This window comes from Neovison vison, chromosome 11 (genome assembly GCF_020171115.1).
Source record: "Neovison vison isolate M4711 chromosome 11, ASM_NN_V1, whole genome shotgun sequence".
Lineage (NCBI taxonomy): Eukaryota > Metazoa > Chordata > Mammalia > Carnivora > Mustelidae > Neogale > Neogale vison.
Genome location: NC_058101.1, coordinates 127,206,561 through 127,225,981, shown reverse-complemented (window position 1 = coordinate 127,225,981; position 19,421 = coordinate 127,206,561). Strand labels below are relative to the sequence as shown.

The 19,421-nt window shown below is 34.8% G+C and overlaps 1 protein-coding gene across 6 annotated transcripts in view; it reads left to right on the top strand.

Moving 5' to 3' along the window:
• The window catches only part of PDGFC (platelet derived growth factor C), a 202,535-nt gene that overhangs the window by 82,647 nt on the left and 100,467 nt on the right, over positions 1-19,421 (top strand). For 3 of the 6 annotated variants that reach the window (XM_044224680.1, XM_044224683.1, XM_044224679.1), the window contains exon 2: positions 19,074-19,134. The exons of the other annotated variants lie outside the window; for them this stretch is intronic. The gene's annotated coding sequence lies outside the window, so the exon portion shown is untranslated. The remainder of the gene's footprint in view (positions 1-19,073; positions 19,135-19,421) is intronic. 6 annotated transcript variants of the gene reach the window in all.

Here is a 19,421-nt window from a genome sequence, read left to right as displayed (position 1 = left end):
CATCGGGCTCTCTGCTCCTCGGGGAGCCTGCTTCCTCCTCTCTCTGCCTGCCTCTCTGCCTACTTGTGATCTCTGTCTGTCAAATGAATAAATAAAATCTTAAAAAAAAATCTAATATATTGTCATCACTTGGCATACCTCTGGTTGCAAATACTAGAATACTCAACTAATGGCTTAAATATTCAGTTTATTTCTTCATCTAACAAGAAGTCTAGAGTTAGGGCATTTTCAGGCTTACTTAATTCTAGTGACATCATCACTGTTTTTGTTTTTTTTTTTTTTTTTAAATCCTTTTTTGTCTGTCCTCCTTAGTTGGTGGACTTTAGTTAAACCTTAGGCTTGTCCCAGCAACACCTCCTCACAGAGCTGAGTCCAGACATAGAAAAGGGAAGGTCCTCCATGACTGTGTCAAAGTGCAGCTTCGCCTTCATTGGCCAGAACTGGGTTTCATTACTCTGTCTAGAACAGCCACTAGCCAAGGGGCAGCGAGACCACTATTAATTGTATTAGTTCATTTGTGAGTCAGTGCTGGGCTGAGGAGTTATTCAGCCTCCCTTGAAGGATGTGGTCACTTTGAGGAAGAAGAATAAAATCAAGATTCTGTTAACAGAGTCATAGTGAGTGTAAGATGGCAGTTGGGGTATTAACAGAGTTGTGTCTGCCAAATATCAATTCACAAGATTTTCTATAATCTGATAAGTAAGAAAAACTACTTTATTTTTTAACACAGAGTTAAAAAAAAAGATCTCAACTGAACTGTAAGTCTTGTAGGAACAATCATTAAGGATGATGTAGCAGTTAATCTTTTGGTCTTCTGTGAATACTCATTGTAAGATCATTTGGCATTTCATGACAAGTGAAGTTTCTAAAAAAACTGTACCCCCTCAAATATTCTTACATCAGTAGTTATAAGAGTGTTATCTTATTAATGGTTTTTTTAATGGTACAGTTTTTTGTGGTGACTTTGCTGTAAGGTACCCTTGATTTATCTTATGTAATCTCTTTCTGCTTCTTATCCCCATCTGAGTGCCTGTACAGTCTCCACCCACCCACCCCCAAGTCTCATGTCCTGCTAAACCTGCCATAGCTTGGCTTTTGCAGTACAAAATTTTAATAATTTAACAAGATTTCTAGGGGATACTTATCAACCCAATAGTTGTGAATTGTAATGCAAGGTTCAATATATTAGTCCAAGAGTGTTAGGTCGGTTACCTAAGAGAAATTTCCAAAGTTATTTTGTTATGTTGGAATCTGAAAATAAAGAATTTAGAGGCCTACATATTACTATACAAAATGAAATGATAGCAATTTGACATTAAAAGATGAAATTTATATTTTTATATGATATTCATATTTAAATTACTAGAATTTTAAAATGATAAAGACACGTACTGCTTTTGAAGTGTTCACAAACATTCTAAACCTCATTAAATAAATTTCAAGTAATTGTTATAGTCTGGAAAATGTTGAAACTGCATTTTTATTGGTTTGTTTATTAAATGTAATCTCAGTCATTTCTTTTAGGACATACATGTAATGCAAAATTTCATTGGATGCTATTAAAATGTAAGAGACAAAATCAAATAAGCACATACTAATGTATGAGTCTATTTTTTTTGCTTGTATTCTATTACTGCTAAGGTTAGGGTGCTCATTTAGAAATGTTGAACTCAAGAAATACTGTTATTATGGTCTCCTCAAGTATACAACACCTGAAGCAACAGTGTTAGAAATATTATGAAAATATCTTTCATCTAAAAGTTTGCAATAGGTATAGCTACACTGGAAAGATTCTTTTTTTTATTTTTTTTTTAAAGATTTTATTTATTTATTTGACAGAGCGAGATCACAAGCAGGCAGAGAGGCAGGCAGAGAGAGAGGAGGAAGCAGGCTCCCTGCTGAGCAGAGAGCCCGATGCAGGCCTGGATCCCAGGACCCTGAGATCATGACCTGAGCCGAAGGCAGCGGCCTAACCCGCTGAGCCACCCAGGCGCCCTGGAAAGATTCTTTCTATGAGAGGTTTGCTCAAGCCAAGCCTGAACTCCCAACAAGCTGAGGCCTACACAGCCTGTCATTCTTTTCTAAGAAGACATTGATAAGATTCTACGTTTGTATAACCCATTAGGTGATTTAGTGTGTATTATGACACCAAGGTAATAATTTGATACAAGTACATATGTAAAATCACTTTCACATGAAGTATTTGCTGCAGAGAATGTGGGTTCCCTGTTTGCTAAGGCTTGGCCTGCCTGCGTTTAAGGTTTGGATCAGATAAGCATCTCTTTAGCCTCTAACATGAAAGTGCTTGTGAAACTCAGCACGATTTTTCAGAGATAAATCTGTGGGTTCTTTCTCAATTTTTGAGAGAATTGGAACTTGTAAATTAATCCGAGGTGGACATTATTATGTCCCTTAGAACAAAGCCATCTGTCATAGTTTTTTTCTAAATACATACACAAACGTTCTTTCTCTACATGACAGACCTGTGACATTTAAAATTATATCCACAAAGATATATGTATATATTTCAATTAGCTGCAGAAACAAATATTTAGGCCCAGTAAAAATAACAGCATATGCAATTATGTATTTTTAACTGTATATGCATTTCAAATAAGTATTAGAGTCTTTGATTCCATGACCTATTTTTATTACATGGAAAAGGGAGAAAAAAAAATGAAGAGCTCTCCAAACTTCACAAATGTTAAATACACATTATTTTATCTTACTTAATCTAATCTAAAGCAAGTAAATAAGACATTGTGGTAGCTCTATATTTCAATGTAAAAAAAAAAAAAAAGCCATGAGATCTAGGGACTATTCACTAAACTCTGAAACTAATTCATTTGCACTTGTTTATAGAGATAAAACATTTTTATGTGTTCCTTTATGCATGCTAAGCCTGAATATTGCCTTTAGCCAAGAACTTAAAAGTCAAAAGAATGGGACTAAAAATGAAAAAGAAAAAAAAGAAAAAAGAAAACAAAACACCCACAAAAATTAAACAACTACCTATGTAAGCAATAACTATCACATAAGTTATTGTATAAAATTAGAAAAAGAAATTAAAGGGTAAAAGTGAGAACTTTACCAGCATGACTGACTATATCATTTACTTTATCTTATGGAAATAAAAGTGAAGAATAGATTGGATACCATGTTACAATGTTTATCATCGTTTAAACTTGTTTGTAAAAGAGGGTGGAAAACTTGATCCATCATGGCATAGACTCACATATTCATCAATCTGTTTATTCAGCAAAATACCTTTCATTGACCTAGTTTCCTAGTGTGTATATGGTATGGGTGTTTTTGATATTAACAAATTGAATTCCACAATATGTTTTTGATTAAATATTAAAATTTCTCTCTTCATGTTTGTAAATAATTAGCAAGTCAGTAAACAAATATTTAGATTAAAACATTGAGAAGATATTTATGTGGACAAATAAAAATAGCAACAAATTGAAATTTCTTACTACTTTGATTTCTCTTTTATGTAGGAAGTGTTGAAGAGGCAGTATCTAGTGGCTATTTTACTTCTTTTAATACAGAGACTCCTTTTGCTGGTTCTAATTAGTTTTACTATTGACAATTTAAATTATTACATGCTAGAAAGAGAAATGGCCAGAAATTCATGTGTGTGTTAGATTTTCCTTTAGGCTGACTGCCTCCCAGGCTAGGTTCTATGTGATCCGTTAACAGCAGGACGCTTCAGGAAAAAGGCACATTCTTTATTACCAGCCCCTGAGTTTCTGAGTGATGACTTAGAAACCAGAGAAAAGTCTTTCTCACAAGCCTAGCCTAGTGTCTTGATATGGGGTCTGTTTCTTGTCTCTTTTACCTTGGGATCAGCCATGAACTACTCCTTACAGATTATCATTCTAGATGAGAGAGAAGGAAGTCAGATGAGAAGATAGGAAGTGCCTTTTAGGAATGAAAGCTACCCTTGTTGTGTTTACCTTCCCATAGGTTCCCTCTTGATCTCGTTTAGTTTTCGTTCTTGGAGGCCATCTCCAAGTGAGACATGACCATAAAGAGGGGAAGGGACCTTTAGGGACCCTCAGAAGAACACATGCCTTTAATCCTTCTGCTGAAAGTCAGGGTGGATTAATTCTAAATGGCCTATGAAGATGGAGATCCCTAACTTCCCCCTCAAGATGGATTGGGTACTGTTTGCTCAAGGCAACCCTTATCTTGTGGGTGTGCTTGGATGCAGGTCAGATACTCAGAGCACGGGGTGAAGGCCAGTTTAGAAGTAGCACAGAATTTTTACTTTGCAGATTACTGGAAGCTTTGAAGGGACTATGTTTATTTCAGGAAAGGAAAAACAATGTTATTGTTGAAAATCAAAACAGTGAAAATCTGCATGTTCTGTTTAGTAGCTAGAAAATGTCCATAAATCATGTTTTAGAATACTGGAATTTTGAGTAAAATGCCCTATTGTTTGTATAAAGGCTTAAACAGAAATCTGATCAGCAGCTTTTCATTCTTTTTTATTAATATACTGTGTTTGCTAGTGACACCCTATTGTTTGTATTTTTGTGCTTTTGGAGTATTCCTTTTTGCTCTCTTTGTCACTGTTAGGGTTTTTACTAAAGACAGGGATTCAAGAAAGTAAGTAACTGAACAGAGGCAACAAGAAATTGGAATCTAAAACACTTTGCTTTCTCAATCTGCTCTGCCTTTGCTGGAAAGGATTAGATGATAGATTTTGTATCTTGCTACATCATTTTGTTATTAATAAATGTAAAAGTAAGTCTTTCAAAATATCTTGTGGAGATAACAAAGTTTAATAAATTAATTCTCATCAACCAGCAGGGACAGACCTTTCCTTATTGTGATATCCAAAGAGAGAAGATTTAAAGATTAAATTTTGTTGTGTTTTTCAAAGTAAACTTTCAGGGCTCATCAAGACTTTTCAATGGAGAGCAATAAGGAAGTCTCCAAAAGGAAGAATGGGGAAAGCAAGAACTAACTTTTAAGGATATAGTATGCATAGAACACCCCTTTAAGGAAGCTGGTATTATCTGTATTTACAGATGAATTATGTGGGGCACAGAGAAATAAATCAGTCATGATCACATAGTTAGCAAATGGTTGGGAGGGTTCAAAATCAGATACATTTCAGTTATTTAGGACCTATAAGTGTCAAGTTCCATGTTACTCTTCAGAAACGCAAAGATTAATTAGACATAGGAGTGCTTTGTAGGAATCTCTTCTAGTGGTAAAGTCACTATTCTTTAATTCTTAAGTTCTACCTCTGTTCGTTTTCTACAGAATATTGCTAGAGATGGGATGCATAGACTACGTGAAGATTCTATCCCAGTTAGGGAGAATGGAGGCTGGAAAGTTTGTGGATGTTAGACCAGTGATTTTGTGTTATTTCTTTCTGCACTGGAAAGTCATAAATGGTTTTGAACAAAGAAATTACATTATTTAAACTGATTTGCCACTTACAATTTTAAAAATCATTGTCATATGGCATTTTATGGGTAGTAAAATTCAGTCTGCCACATTGCAGTTGAATCTCACTTTCCTCAATTATATCCTGACCCCTAAGCACAAAATGAGTGGATTCGACTGGACTGGACAACCCCTTGCTCACACTGTTCCTATGGAATCTTAGTTTTGCCTCCTCTTCTTTCACAGAGAGTCATTTTACTGTCCTCCCCATCCATCCATTATATATATATATATATATATATATATATATATATATATAATATGCTATGAATGACAAGTATAGGATGCTGGGAGAACACATTATGGGGGATCGTGTCCTAACATATGAGAGAAAGTCACCGTGAGCAAATGACATTTGTACTGAGTTATAAAGGGGTGCATAGAATTAATCAAGCCAAAAAACCAAACCAGACCAAACCAAAACAAAACAAAACAAAAAAACAGGATATGGATTATGGCATTGGGGTTGGTTGGGACTATCCAATGAGGATGATCTTAGAAAAGGAAACTGCATATTCCATTTTATTCCACTTTCACTTCTTCTGAATTCTTTAACACTTTAGTGTTCCTACTAGACATTTAGATTTTATTAAATAAAAATACAAAGTAGTGTATTACCCTTGGCCATATTACTTCCCAGACTATATTGGAATATGTATTTAAACAACCACAGTGCCTTGAACATTGCTTTATATGCAGTATTTGTTCAGCTGATCTGATGTGTTAATGATTTTTGCAAAATGTGGGATGGAATCGAGAAGGAAGAAACAGTTTTTATTAAAATAAACTATACATGCATTGCTCATGCCATTATAATTTCATAATATACCTAGAATGATTTAGTTATGGTCACTTGAAGGTGCACCTTCAAATTTGTTATCAATAATTTTTAGATTAAAAAGGAGTAGTGTTGAAAATGAAATCATGTCTTATATACCTAGAAAGCTATATTATTATTAGGTGATACTGAAATTATTAATGTGAGATGTTTAGATAAGGGGGTCACTTTTTTAGATTTCATACTGTTTTTTATTGTTGAAAGACTATAGATATATTTGATTTGTTAATTGAACATGTTTCTTAGCTTGTATCTTATGAGAGGACAAGATACTGTGCTTAGGAATTGTGCTGCCATTTTTTGTTTTGAGGGTCTTTCAACAAATGAAAATAAGCTATTAACAATGAGAAACACTTCAAAGTTTCATAGCTTTAATAGATACTCTCTTATTTATAAATAAATATTTATATCTTTAATAAAGATACTCTTTTATTTATTTATTTGATAGAGAGAGAGAGATCACAGGTAGGCAGAGAGGCAGGCAGAGAGAGAGGAAGGGAAGAAGGCTCCCTGCTGAGCAGAGAGCCTGATGCAGGGCTCGATCCCAGAACCCTAGGATCCTGACCTGAGCTGAAGGCAGAGGCTTTAACCCACTGAGCCACCCAGGTGCCCCTAATAAAGATACTCTTAGCAGATAATATGAAAAATAACCTTATTTTTATATTTGAGGCATTCACTACTACAAAATTCTGGCTAGAAATTCTATTTTATGAAGAAAGGACTGGTGTTATAATCTCATATTTAAAGAAGAGTTAAGCAAAGAAACAAGAAATCTTGGCAATGAAGATTCTTAGCAATGTGCCCTGTGATTAAAGTTTCCATATGCTTCCTCAGTCTCTTTCCTATAAATACACTATATAAACCTACCTTCACAGTCACGTAAATTCTCTGTGATTGATTTTTCTCATCTGCATGATGGGTGGTTAAATGGTCCCTCTTTCAAAACTTTGTTAGGGAGACTAGAAAGAATAAGTAGTAATTAATTATTAATTAATCAATAATTATTAATAAGTAATAAATTTACTTCAGGGTTTTTTCCCCACATTTTTATAATTTAAAATTTTGTGAGGAAATGATTAAGAATAGATTTTCTTTCATTAAGTTTGTGAAGGACACAGGGAAACTTTTTATTTACTTATTCAGGTCATTTTGTTTTGTTTGTGTTTTTTTCCAGCACGATAAAATATTTGTGTTTGATTCTGTTTCTTTTTTTTTTTAAGATTTTATTTATTTATTTGACAGAGAGAGACTCAGTAAAAGAGGGAACACAAGCAGGTGAGTGGGAGAGGGAGAAGCAGGCTTCCCGCTGAGCAGTGAGCCCCATGCCTGGCTCCATCCCAGGACCCTGGGATCCTAACCTGAGCCAAAGACAGATGCTTAATGACTGAGCCACCCAGGAATCCCTGATTCTGTTTTTGTTCCAACTTCTATATTTTCTTCCTCAGAAGCATCTGTCATTTCTTAGGTTGAATTTCCATTTTTTGTATGGTTTCTTTCTTTCTCTGCTAACTTTTCCCACATCTCAGGGTTAATGGTCCCTCAACATTTCATTTGAAATATAAAACAGTTTTCACACTCTTTCTTAAAGTTTTCTGTGCTAAGTAAATCACTTTTGAGGTAAATTTTCTCTCTGATTTGTCGGGATAATGCTACCTTTGCTTGTATCACAGCATTTTTTTTAATAGTCTCCATGTATTTATTTTTCCACTTAACCTCATCTAAATGAAGACGCATCTGGCAAGACCTAGCTTTCACTGGCAGATAGAGTGCGTGGACTTCCTTGCCAATGGCTCATCATCCTCTTGAATGAGGGTCATACGCTCTCTTCAGTTCTGAAACTAGAGGGAAGGTTGATAGGCTCAGACCCAGCACTTTCCAGTGAGGTGAGGTTTTCTTTAATCTTTATTGCCTCAGACTCCATTATTCTAATGCAAAGGAGGACAGGAAAAATGTCTAGAAATCCCGCCATGTGCAGTTAACGGGGGTGTTCCCGAATGCACGCTGCTCACCGCAGTCTACCTTCTCGCCTGCAAGTCTAGTGCCTACCGTTTCTCCTTCCTACGTGCACTCATCAAGTATTTTTGCATTGTTTTCAGGTAATTGCAATATTTGACTGGCCATGCATATGAAAGGCTAGGAAGACACATAAAATGGCTCTGGCCATTTTAAAAAATAAGTCATCAAATAGAGGAATGTTTATTTAGTCCAGCATAAATTCAGTGTTCTTGACTAAGAGTCAGGTGAAGGGGAAAGTGCAGTATTTTTTTTTTTTCAATACCTTCAGTACCTTTTTTTTTTCAGATGGATTGAGGTTTTTTAACTTCCTTGAGCCAAATCATAGATAAGCTGCTGATTTACTTCTCATTTCACCTACTTTGACTTTATCCTTTGTGGCAATTCTCCCCAGATAGTGTAAGATCTGTTTTGTGAGGCTCCATTTTCAGTTGTATTTCAGTTTGTATCATTTTCCAAGGTTTGACTTACCATTTTAAAGTCACTGTTAGGGGGCGCCTGGGTGGCTCAGTGGGTTAAAGCCTCTGCCTTGGGCTCAGGTCATGATCCCAGGGTCCTGGGATCGAGCCCCACATTGGGCTCTCTGCTCAGCAGGGAGCCTTCTTCCCTTCCTCTCTCTCTGCCTGCCTCTCTGCCTACCTGTGATCTCTCTCTCTATCAAATAAATAAATAAAATCTTTAAAAAAAAGGTCACTGTTAGGTTTGAGTCTTCAAAGATGGATATTTAATAAATATTTAAAATATTCAGATAAATATTGATATATAGCTTATGGTCTGTAATATTTTGCTTTTAAAATCCTTTGAAGATGGCCATTTGTTTATATATATTTTTTTCTTTTTTTAAAAAATTTATTTTTTTAAATTTATTTTCAGCATAACAGTATTCATTATTTTTGCGCCACACCCAGTGCTCCATGCAATCTGTGCCCTCTCTAATACCCACCACCTGGTTCCCCCAACCACCCACCCCCTGCTGCTTCAAACCCCTCAGATTGTTTATGTATTAATTTACCTTCCTTTTTATTATGGTTAAGACAATTTATTAACTATATAACACACAGGGATACTTTGTTGTCACATTTTGTGAACATCTTATAATCTAATGTCTCATATCACGACTAACCATTCAAAGGACTGTTATGCTGTTGGTTTTAACATGGAAGGTACTTCATATCTAGTATTTGGCTATGCCACACCCTGGTCAGTCCCATAAATCTCTGGAGAGCCACTACTGCAAATGATGATATATGCATATGCAATAATAAACACCAAATTTGTTATACAGTTGTAATTCATGGATGACCCTGGGTCTTCAGGGTTTTGACCAGGAGTGACTTGTTGCAGACATTTTAGTAAGTAACAAAAGGTCTTTGGAACACGGGGACTTCGGTGTCTTCGAATTACTACTTGACATAGAAGACTGTATTTTGCTCAAAGCTGATGTCTTTCATTTTTTTCTTTTTTTAATCAATGGACAAAAGCTATCCATTATATGCTTTCTGCCAATGTATGTTAAGAGCCTAAGTCCAAAGAATGTTTGAAGTGCATGGTGTAAAATGATGAACACATCAGTCTTGGTTCCAACTTCGTGACCTGATAGCTTTTACATCAGACTTGAACATACTTTCACAGACTTTTACAAAATCATATTTACCTGTGCCACTATTCAGTAAGTATTTTTTCTTACATTGAGGAAATTTTTTCTTAAATAAAGTTTTAAAAGAAGCTCTAGGAAATGTCCATTGAAGCAAAATATAATATTTATATATGTAATATTTATTGAAGTGGATTATCAATTATTAAGATAAAGAACATGCCCTTTTATGTACTAACCAAAATCACACTAAGAACCACTAGTTATAGGGTTCCTGGTTGGCTCAGTCATTTGAGCCTCTGACTCTTGATTTTGCCTTGGGTCATGATCCTCGGGGTCCTTGAGATAGAGCCCTGCATCATTCTCCACACTCATCGTGGAGGCTGCTTGGGATTCTCTCTCTCCCTCTCCTTTTGTCCCCCACCCCCCACACACTTGTTTTCTCTTTCTCTCTTTCTCTTCTTTCTCTCAAATAAATACAAAATCCTAAAAAAGGGGAAAAAAGAACCAATATTTACTACACTTTTGGGAACAGTGACCAAAGCAAGGATTCTGAACTGGGCAACCTGGAAGGATCTGGCAGTCTTCCTCACTTTGGGAGTTGGGGGTGAGGCAAGGAGACAAGTGCTTTGGTCAAACTGTTCATCCTCATCCTGTCCCTAGGAAGTCATTATTGATGGGTAAAAAGTTGTTGGAAAAAACTAGCATTGGAAGGGCAGCATTCATAATAAATAGTAAATGTCTTGTGTATTTTGTACATTTTGTCATGCATTTAACATTAGACATATACCTTCAGTGTAAGAGTTTTTTACAGAGGACTAATAGTACAGATGAACTTTGTAATTCATAGCAGTCCTAAAATGCATGTGTACTTAAATGCATATTATGTACAGAAGCATTTTTTAAATCAAAAATCAAATCATTTGAAATTTTATATTCAGTGGCATTAACATGGGATGTTGAAAAGAAACCATGATAAGATTTATTTTGTGGCCTTCACTGATTTTCAGTCTCATTAAGAGATAAAACTTAAACACATCCTTCAAGCCTTAAAGCTTAAACTGCAAAATGAGTGAGTCTGACAGATGTGCCTCAGGAGTTGAGATGGGATGAGATCATTGTGTGCTATAGGTCTAGGGGCTTTGTGCATGAAGTCAGACTCTGGCCAACCCTTTGAAACCTTGAGTCAACAGGGTATTCCAATTGGAGTGCATCAAAGCGATACCACCAAAAATGTTTGGTAATGTATGTGCTAGAAAAAACAAATCCTTAATCAGCTTTTTTGGATTTGAAAATCTAGTCTTGTTTGCATTTCTTCTATGCTGTAGACTCATTGCTCTGGTTACCCAGAAATTCATACCTGTGACATACTCTTTTATATATGGATTTATTGATGTGTGTCTCTTTATGTGTCTGTGTATGTACAAATAAATTTCAGTATATTACTATATTTAATATAAGCACGGTAAATGTGACTATTGTGTTAAAGTGATCCAGTTATAACTAGAGTGGACAAAACTATTACATATAATCTGCAATGATAAATTAAGGGTTTAAGTCATCTTAGATAATGAGTGGTGTTCTTAAGTAGTTTATTTTTGTAATCTCAGGTTAGGTTACTTTGTTATTTATTCTTTAACTTATTAGCTTTTTTTCTTTTTAAAAGTGCCACTGAATTATTGAGAACTAAAAAGATGTGGACCTACTAGAAAAATTATTAGAGAAATAACCTTCAGAGTTACCTAATACACAATAGTATAAAATTATAAGTGTGAAATCAATATATCCTTTGGTGTCAACTTTATCTTTCTATGTACAACATATGATCAGGATTTCAGTGTTTATTTACAATCACCCTTAAGTATTACAAGCTAGCAGTTTCATAAATCATCCAGAGAATCCACTTAATTTGAAATAATATGCTTAAAGTGGTTTTTATTTAAGTTCCTGTCTAAAATACATAGGCAGTATATTCTAAGCAGTATATTTCCTTAAAATGATTTTCCTGGAGCCTGTCTTAATTCATTTTCATTTGAATTTAGTATTGTAAACACAGATTGTATTAGTCCATAAGCAAAAACATTAATATGCCCATACTGAGCAAAGATGATTGAAAGCTTTAAAAATAGCTGAAGGTCTATTTAAAATAGCTGAAGACTGAGTTCTCTTATCCATGGCCCATTTAAAAAGTAAATATCTTCATCCATTTTATTTTTTTTCTTTTTTATTACACCTGCATCGTTTCTTTGCCTGGTCAAATTTGTAAATCAAAAACTCAGAATGACACATTAGCTTTTTGGTTATACTCACTGGGTCCCTATGATTGCTTGTTTCTTGTGTTGATTTCCTGTCTTTGCCAAGAAAATAGTTTAAAATCGAATCCTTTTTAAACATGTTCACTTATAAATTACCTGGATTTGTTCCAGTTCCTTCCATTTGTCTCCTTTTTCTTAGTGCTAATATTTGCAGGGAATTCCTGACGCCTCTTCCCACCATAAGCTGATTAAAAACACTAAGCCGGCATCTACTTAAGAGAAGTTGCAGCTGCCTACAAACTGAGCAGTTATTAGGATGGATGGTGGCCTTTTTCTTCCCACATTGGTGTTCTTTGCACCATACATTATACACTAAAAACAAAACAAAACAAAACAAAAAAAACTGCCTGCTTTGGAACAATCATTCTGTTTGCCTATAGGATTTTCCCTTCACATTTACTTTTAGCACTTTCAATCACTCAGCAGTCAGTGTTCTCTGGTATCTTTTCGCCATTACTTTTTCCTTTGTACGGTTTCTCTAATGAAATCTTCCGGCAGTTTTACAATGCACAGCTTTTATGCCATATAATGATAGCAAGGTATAATATACAGATAAATCTCAGTATAATTGGGTTAAATTTAGGAATACTGTGCGAACGTGTACTGATGAGGAGTTACTTAGTTACCTTTAGGAAATGGCTCTGTATTGAAAGGATTTCTTAATCTGCCTGGCGTTTATGTATCAACTGCATGGGGACTGAGCATTCTTTTGAAGCACCCATTCCATATATCATTTAGAAAATAAGTTTGGATTAATAAGCCTTGTGGAAACAACTTTGCAATATCAGTTTATTTATAGATGAAGAGGATAAAAAACATTTAAATGCAACAAGGATAACAACTTTAGGAAGATTATAGAGAAGAGTTAATTTCACAGAAATGGCATACTCAAAAGGAAACTTTCTTAGAAGTTGAGGACAATAATATGGGCTCATCTTTTCATTCAGGATTTAAGACAAAAACATTTTCTTAAGTTCACTTCAGCCTTGTGGTTTTATAACACTATGAAATATCTGTCTTGAAACACTTCAAACTTTAGTTCTAATGAGATGCCCTTGGGTAAGGTAAATGGATAGGAGGAAGGGGAGGAAAAAGAAAACCCTATTATGGTAAAAGAAGAGGAAAAATACTTATTAATGTATCATTAATGTGTAGAAAGAGGTGAAGGAAAAAAGAAATAGGAAGAGGCATGAAATGGGGAAGTAAGTTAATCAGTTTTGTTCAGTAGACCTTCCTAATTTATTACAGGCTCCTGGCTAGGATGCTAGTCCTTTGCTGACCTCCTAAAGGATGACAGGATTATAAAATTATACAACAGTTAAGACAAAGACTCTGACTGTTGTACACTTAAGACATAGCATTAGATCAATAATGAATGTATTAATTCGATAAATGTAAATCACACACATCCTTTTGGCAACATACTATCCGAGTTGTTGGGAATGAAACAAACTATACATGTAAGAATTTTGGGTCCAAGAAACTTATCTCCTGGAAGGGAGAGAAGGACAATAAAGCAAACACATGTTAGGTAAGATAATTTCAGAGAGTTTTAAGTACCAAGGAGAAACATAGAGTGATGTGATGAAGAGCCTATGGGAATATAATGAAAAAAAAATCCTATTTGCAAGTAGAAAATCTCTACCTTTTAATTCATCTTAAAAAAAAAGAAAGAAAGAAAGATGTGGAAGATCTTTGTGCAGATAATTAAATTTCTACTGTCACAGAAGCTAAGGAGCTCCTAAAAGCTGTGGCTTAAACACACATACTAAAATATTTTATTCTTGACTAAAGGGTAAACTTTGAGTAAATAATTTTATTTAATTATAACTTCACCCTTCTCTAGGACTTTTATGATATTGGGCTTATTATACTGTACTCTACTGTTATACTACATTTTTTCTAGAGAGAGGATACATGAAAAAATCAGGAGATCACAGTTAATGACTGTCTTTTCTCTCCCATTTTCACCCTTCAAAAGCAAATAGAGACGTGATGATGATTCCTGTGTTAATTATATGACCCTCAATCCAATGACTAGTTAAAAGGTATCCCTTGAGTTACTGCTTTTCAACCTGGCTTTTTTGTTGTTGTTGTTTTTTTTAAAAAAAAAAAAAAAAAAGGTAGAGGGAAATTTCTAATGTTTTCTTAAGTATCTTCTGAAAATGAATCACTATTGACCCAGTCACGAAAGAACTTGGACCAAATGATAAATGTTATGTTGTCTGACCCACCTACATGGCTCAGAAAAACCACCGCCTATTGAAAAACATATGAACTCCTGCTGCTACTCATCGGGGTACTTTCTTCCAATAGCATTGAAAGAAAACAGCTTTGGGTGCCTGGATGGCTCAGCCCCTTAAGTGTCTGCTTTTGGCAGGTCATGATCCAAGGGTCCTGGGATCGAGTTCCACATCGGGCTCTTTGGTCAGCAGGGAGCCTGTTTCTCCCTCTGCCTACCCCCTGAGTGTGTGCTCATTCTCTCTCTCTCTCTTCTGTCAAGTAAGTAAATAATACCCTTAAAAGAAGAAGAAGAAAACAGTTTCATCATTAGAACATCTTCTCCAGTGGGGCCCACATTTGTTATTTTGTTGTTGGTGTCTTTTGTTAATGTTCATTGTATCTTGGTCCAGTTAGAGGTTTTCTCTCTGGTAGAGTGGTAATGATCGAGACTCTCACACAGCATTGCTATGAGATAGTTCACGAGAGTGCCTAACAGTTTCTAACCCACTATTAGTGCTCAAAAATTAGTAACTGTTCTTATCATTTGCACTTAAAAACTGTTAGAGTAAATAAATTCTACATGTTGAAATGTAGAGGTACAAGGAAATTATCTGCTGTATTCTTCCATGTATATGTTTCTTGATAATAGATCTCTAAAATTTTCTTAGGACAGATAATACATTTTTTTAGTGTATGTAAAGAATTCTTCCTTTGTCTTTAAATTACATATTTTAGATACATTTTTCCAGAAACTATTTTAAATATTTTTATACAGTTGAATTGGAAATCTGTGAAATACTGTCATTATTTTTAAGTAAAAACATACAGTACCTACACTGTATACCTATATCTACATTTTTTTCCAGCTTACTCCAAAACTCAAGTTAGTCCCTCAGAATGCATTTCTTTCTTTCTTTTCTTTTTTTTTTTTTTTTTTTTTTTTAAGATTTTATTTATTTGACAGATCACAGGAAGGCAGAGAGGCAGGCAGAGAGAGAAGAGGAAGCAGGCTCCTCGCTGAGCAGAGAGCCCTATGTGTGGGTCCATCCCAGGACCCTGGGATCATGACCTGAGCCGAAGGCAGAGTCTTTAACCCACTGAGCCACCCAGGCGCCCCGAATGCATTTCTTTCTTAATGCTTGATTGCTAAATCAGTTACTCTTTTACACTGATACTATTTTACCAAAATGGCATTGTTAGCCTGCCTGATTCTGGAATGGAGAACTCATTGTTTGTGTTGCTTTATAATGGACAAGTTATTTTTGGAGAAAGTGTTCTTAGCCTTGATTTCATAGATAAAAGGGTTCAGACATAGTTTTTAGGGGCTGGACAAATACTCTGAAATTGTATGCTATTGTGTGAAAACTATGAGAGTAAGTCTTTAGATATATAATTTTCTGGTTTGAGCACCCATATCTTTCATCAGATTCTCAAAACTTTCTCAAGTCATTGGTTTAAAAGGATAGAAAAAAAATAGTTCTTGTTTTTAAATACTTGGTACAGAAGTTTAACATACTTAAGGAATTCTGAAGCCTAGTTTTATAATTGGAGCAATTATAAAGGAACAGAGGATTATAGACATTATTTAGCAAATCATGTCAAGGTTTGTTTTTGTCTCAAAAACTTCCTATATTATTATATTCTTCTGTTCAGATCATCCTACTGGCATGCTTTTTACAATAATGGGGCTACTGTTTTCTTCCACCATACCATAATACTTAAATTCAATTCTAAATATTATTACCCTTGATACCTGTCATCTGGCCCAGAAAAATTAAAGCATAAGGCTAACTAAAACAAATTTTGATCCTGGAATTGTGGTAAGGAAGGGAGTCGTGAAAAGAAAAAATACCACATTTTTTGTTGCTTAGCATATATGTGTGTTTCCAAGTCTGGCCAAGAGAATGGAGATGTTATTTTTTAAACAGATACATAACTTTTGATTTCAGAAAGGAGTAACCATTTTTTCCTTGAATATGATGCTCTTTAGGAGAAATCTCGTGGTTGTTGGAAGTTTTATTTTAGAGATCATGGCAAAACAATTCCAAATACGAATTTAACATAACTTTATTCCATGGAAACCTGTCTGATGACCTGGCAACAGCTGCTGGTGTCTGTTCAGAAATGTGAAGAAGTTTAGTCAATTCTTCTTAAGACAACGATCTTCAGAAAATAATGATAGGCTGGTAATCAAGCCCTATTGCATCCTTTTTATCCATGAAATTTTCTTTCTAAATACATTTGTAGGTGAACCATGGGCTTTATTCTGAGGCAGTTCACCCAGTCAACAAATATTTATTGTCTCGTATGTGTAAGTCACCGTATTATACTTTGAAGGATGCAGTAGTCCAGTAGAAAACAATGGAAATCAAACAAAAAAGAAATGTTGGCAAAATCCATGGTCTTTTAGAGTTCAATTAAATTACACACAGAAACTTTAAAAACTAATCAAGGAAGTAAATATATATGCAAGACTTGCATTCATTGTGAAGGATAAGCAGTTTTTATTTTTTAGTACATTTTCATTTTCCATAATTTTAAACACTAATTATTAAACATATATTTTTTTAAGATTTTAAGTTTATTTGTCAGAGAGAGAGCACAAGCAGAGGGAGTGGCAGGCAGAAGGAGAAGCAGACTCCCCACTAAGTGGGGAACCCAATGTAGGACTGGATCCCAGAACTCTGGGATCATGACCTGAGCCAAAGGCAAGTGCTTAACCAACTGAGTCATGGAGGTGTCCCTAAACATATTTTAATTGATCTCTTATCTTTTGTGAGTTAATGTGGAATTTATCATTTTAAAGGAGCACGAAATTCTGGAAGAAAGTTTACAATTGGGAGTAGAATTAATGTCACCCTATTGTTCTGACCCAAGGAATGGAGCCAGAATCCAGCAAATCAGTAATAATTGGTCAAAATGTCTCCTGATTCATTGGTAATATTAGCAATGCATCTCAAGCCATTAAAAAAGCAGTTCAACAGAAAAGGTTTTAGGATTGCTGTTTTTGTTTTAACCTACCTTGAAATAAAGTACTATAAGTGTAATAATATTACCAAATTTATGAAAACAAAGAAGAAGTTCTGTTCAGTGGGTTCAGTTGAATGAGGATGCTAGTCGGAAAACATACACTTATGAATTAATCACATAAATGTCCAGGTTAAAAGATTTTCTGGAGTTTTATGGTAGAATGGAAAGAGATTAAGATTTAGGCTCAAAAGCTCTGGATTGAAGGCTAATGTTGTCATTTTTCATTAGGTAGGCATATGTTCATGTTTTCTGGGGACCATCACGGTTTCTGTCTGTTGTCCCAACACAATGAATACCATCATCTTTTATTCTTAAAAATATTTTGGTTTGGTCAAGAAATTATATGGTCAACTTACTGTGCCAACCAACACTATTTTCACGGTAATTAAGTTTGCATAATATATTTGGTTTTTAAGGTCACGTGACAGCCAAAAAAAAAAATATGGTGTTACTTTTGTTCGAGTAGTTGTGTGATAGTGATACCATATTTTCCCCAAGTGTGTCATGTTGAAGTAAAATCACGAATCTTGACTACCAGGAGTATTGAAACCTAGACTTTACTTGTGATAAGAATTAGGTAAATATTCTATTTAATTAAAATTTCATTGGGTTTACTAAACTGAGAAAAATGAAATCAGTTATTTTGTGATATCACTAATACTCAATTCAGTTTTGAATGTTCTTCCATTCTGTTCCTTTATCATCCTCAGGATGTGCCTGTGTGTCCTCTAGTATCTTTGGAAAATGTTATTAATTTTACTGTTTTTATAAGACATTATTAGTAATCACAAATTTTAGTGTTTATCCCTTTGAATTTGATATTAAGTGCACAATTTCTTAAAGAAAAAAAATATTTTGTGAATCCTTTCTCCTGAACCCCATTTTATTTCTCCTTAAAATGGCTGTAACTTTGCCTTTGAATTTCTGCCTGGGAAGCTGTTAGAGGTCTTGTACTAATTTGAAACAAAATAACACACAAATAGTTTTTATCAATACCAAGTGAGTTTTCAACAGCTTCAAGGTCTCCTTTATCAGTAGGAGGAAGAAACTCATTCTCCCTAAATCTGAGAAGCCATTATTAACTGAACATCAGGAGGACTACAGAAACTTGGCAAGCCAAGAGTCAGCTCACCATATGGAAATAAAAAATATAGTTTCTGGGACAAGATTTTTGGGGCCAATCATTACTCTTCACAGGGTTGTTAAAAACATTAAGTAGATAATGTGCATGAAAGCATCTGGCTAGGAACTTACAAGCTACTGTTGAGTTGTAGTCAATAGATAATTGTTGAGTAAATGAACAAGCTCTGGGAAGAATGAAGAGTCAAGGGAATTTATCCTACAAAATAATGCTCTTTCTTTTATTTTTTTCTATGCCAGCCAAGACCCTCTCCCTTAAAGATTGGTACAAATGACCATGAATAAAAGTTCATTTGACTGACTCACATAATAATTTTTACAAGCTTTATGTGTCTTTTCAATCATTCAAATTTTTTTACTTCCAAAATCTGAAATTGAAGAAGATTCTGAACCACCTAGATTAGGATGCGAGGTCACCAAAAGACTCAATTTTACTATCTCCATCTACTGGCAGGGAGGAACTATACCCAAGCATCTGGACTGGCATAGAAAAGAGGAGAAAGAACATTTAAAAGGTAAGCAAAACATATATTTTTATTTACTCTGAATTTTTAAGCTTTTCTTATTGTGCACTCTGACATAATTAAGGTTGATATAGTGAACCATATTAAAGAGGAGGACTTGTTTAGGTGGTGTAATATTCTTATCTGATTTTATAACATGAACTAGTAACAGATTTTAATGCCTTTCTTTCATACTGGGAGTTTTTGTCTTTGTTCTTGTAAATTTTACCTGGTCGCCCCAGTGGTCCTGTGTTGTTACTGTATTCCTAATGATCTTCAGACTTGTAGTGTGCTTACTG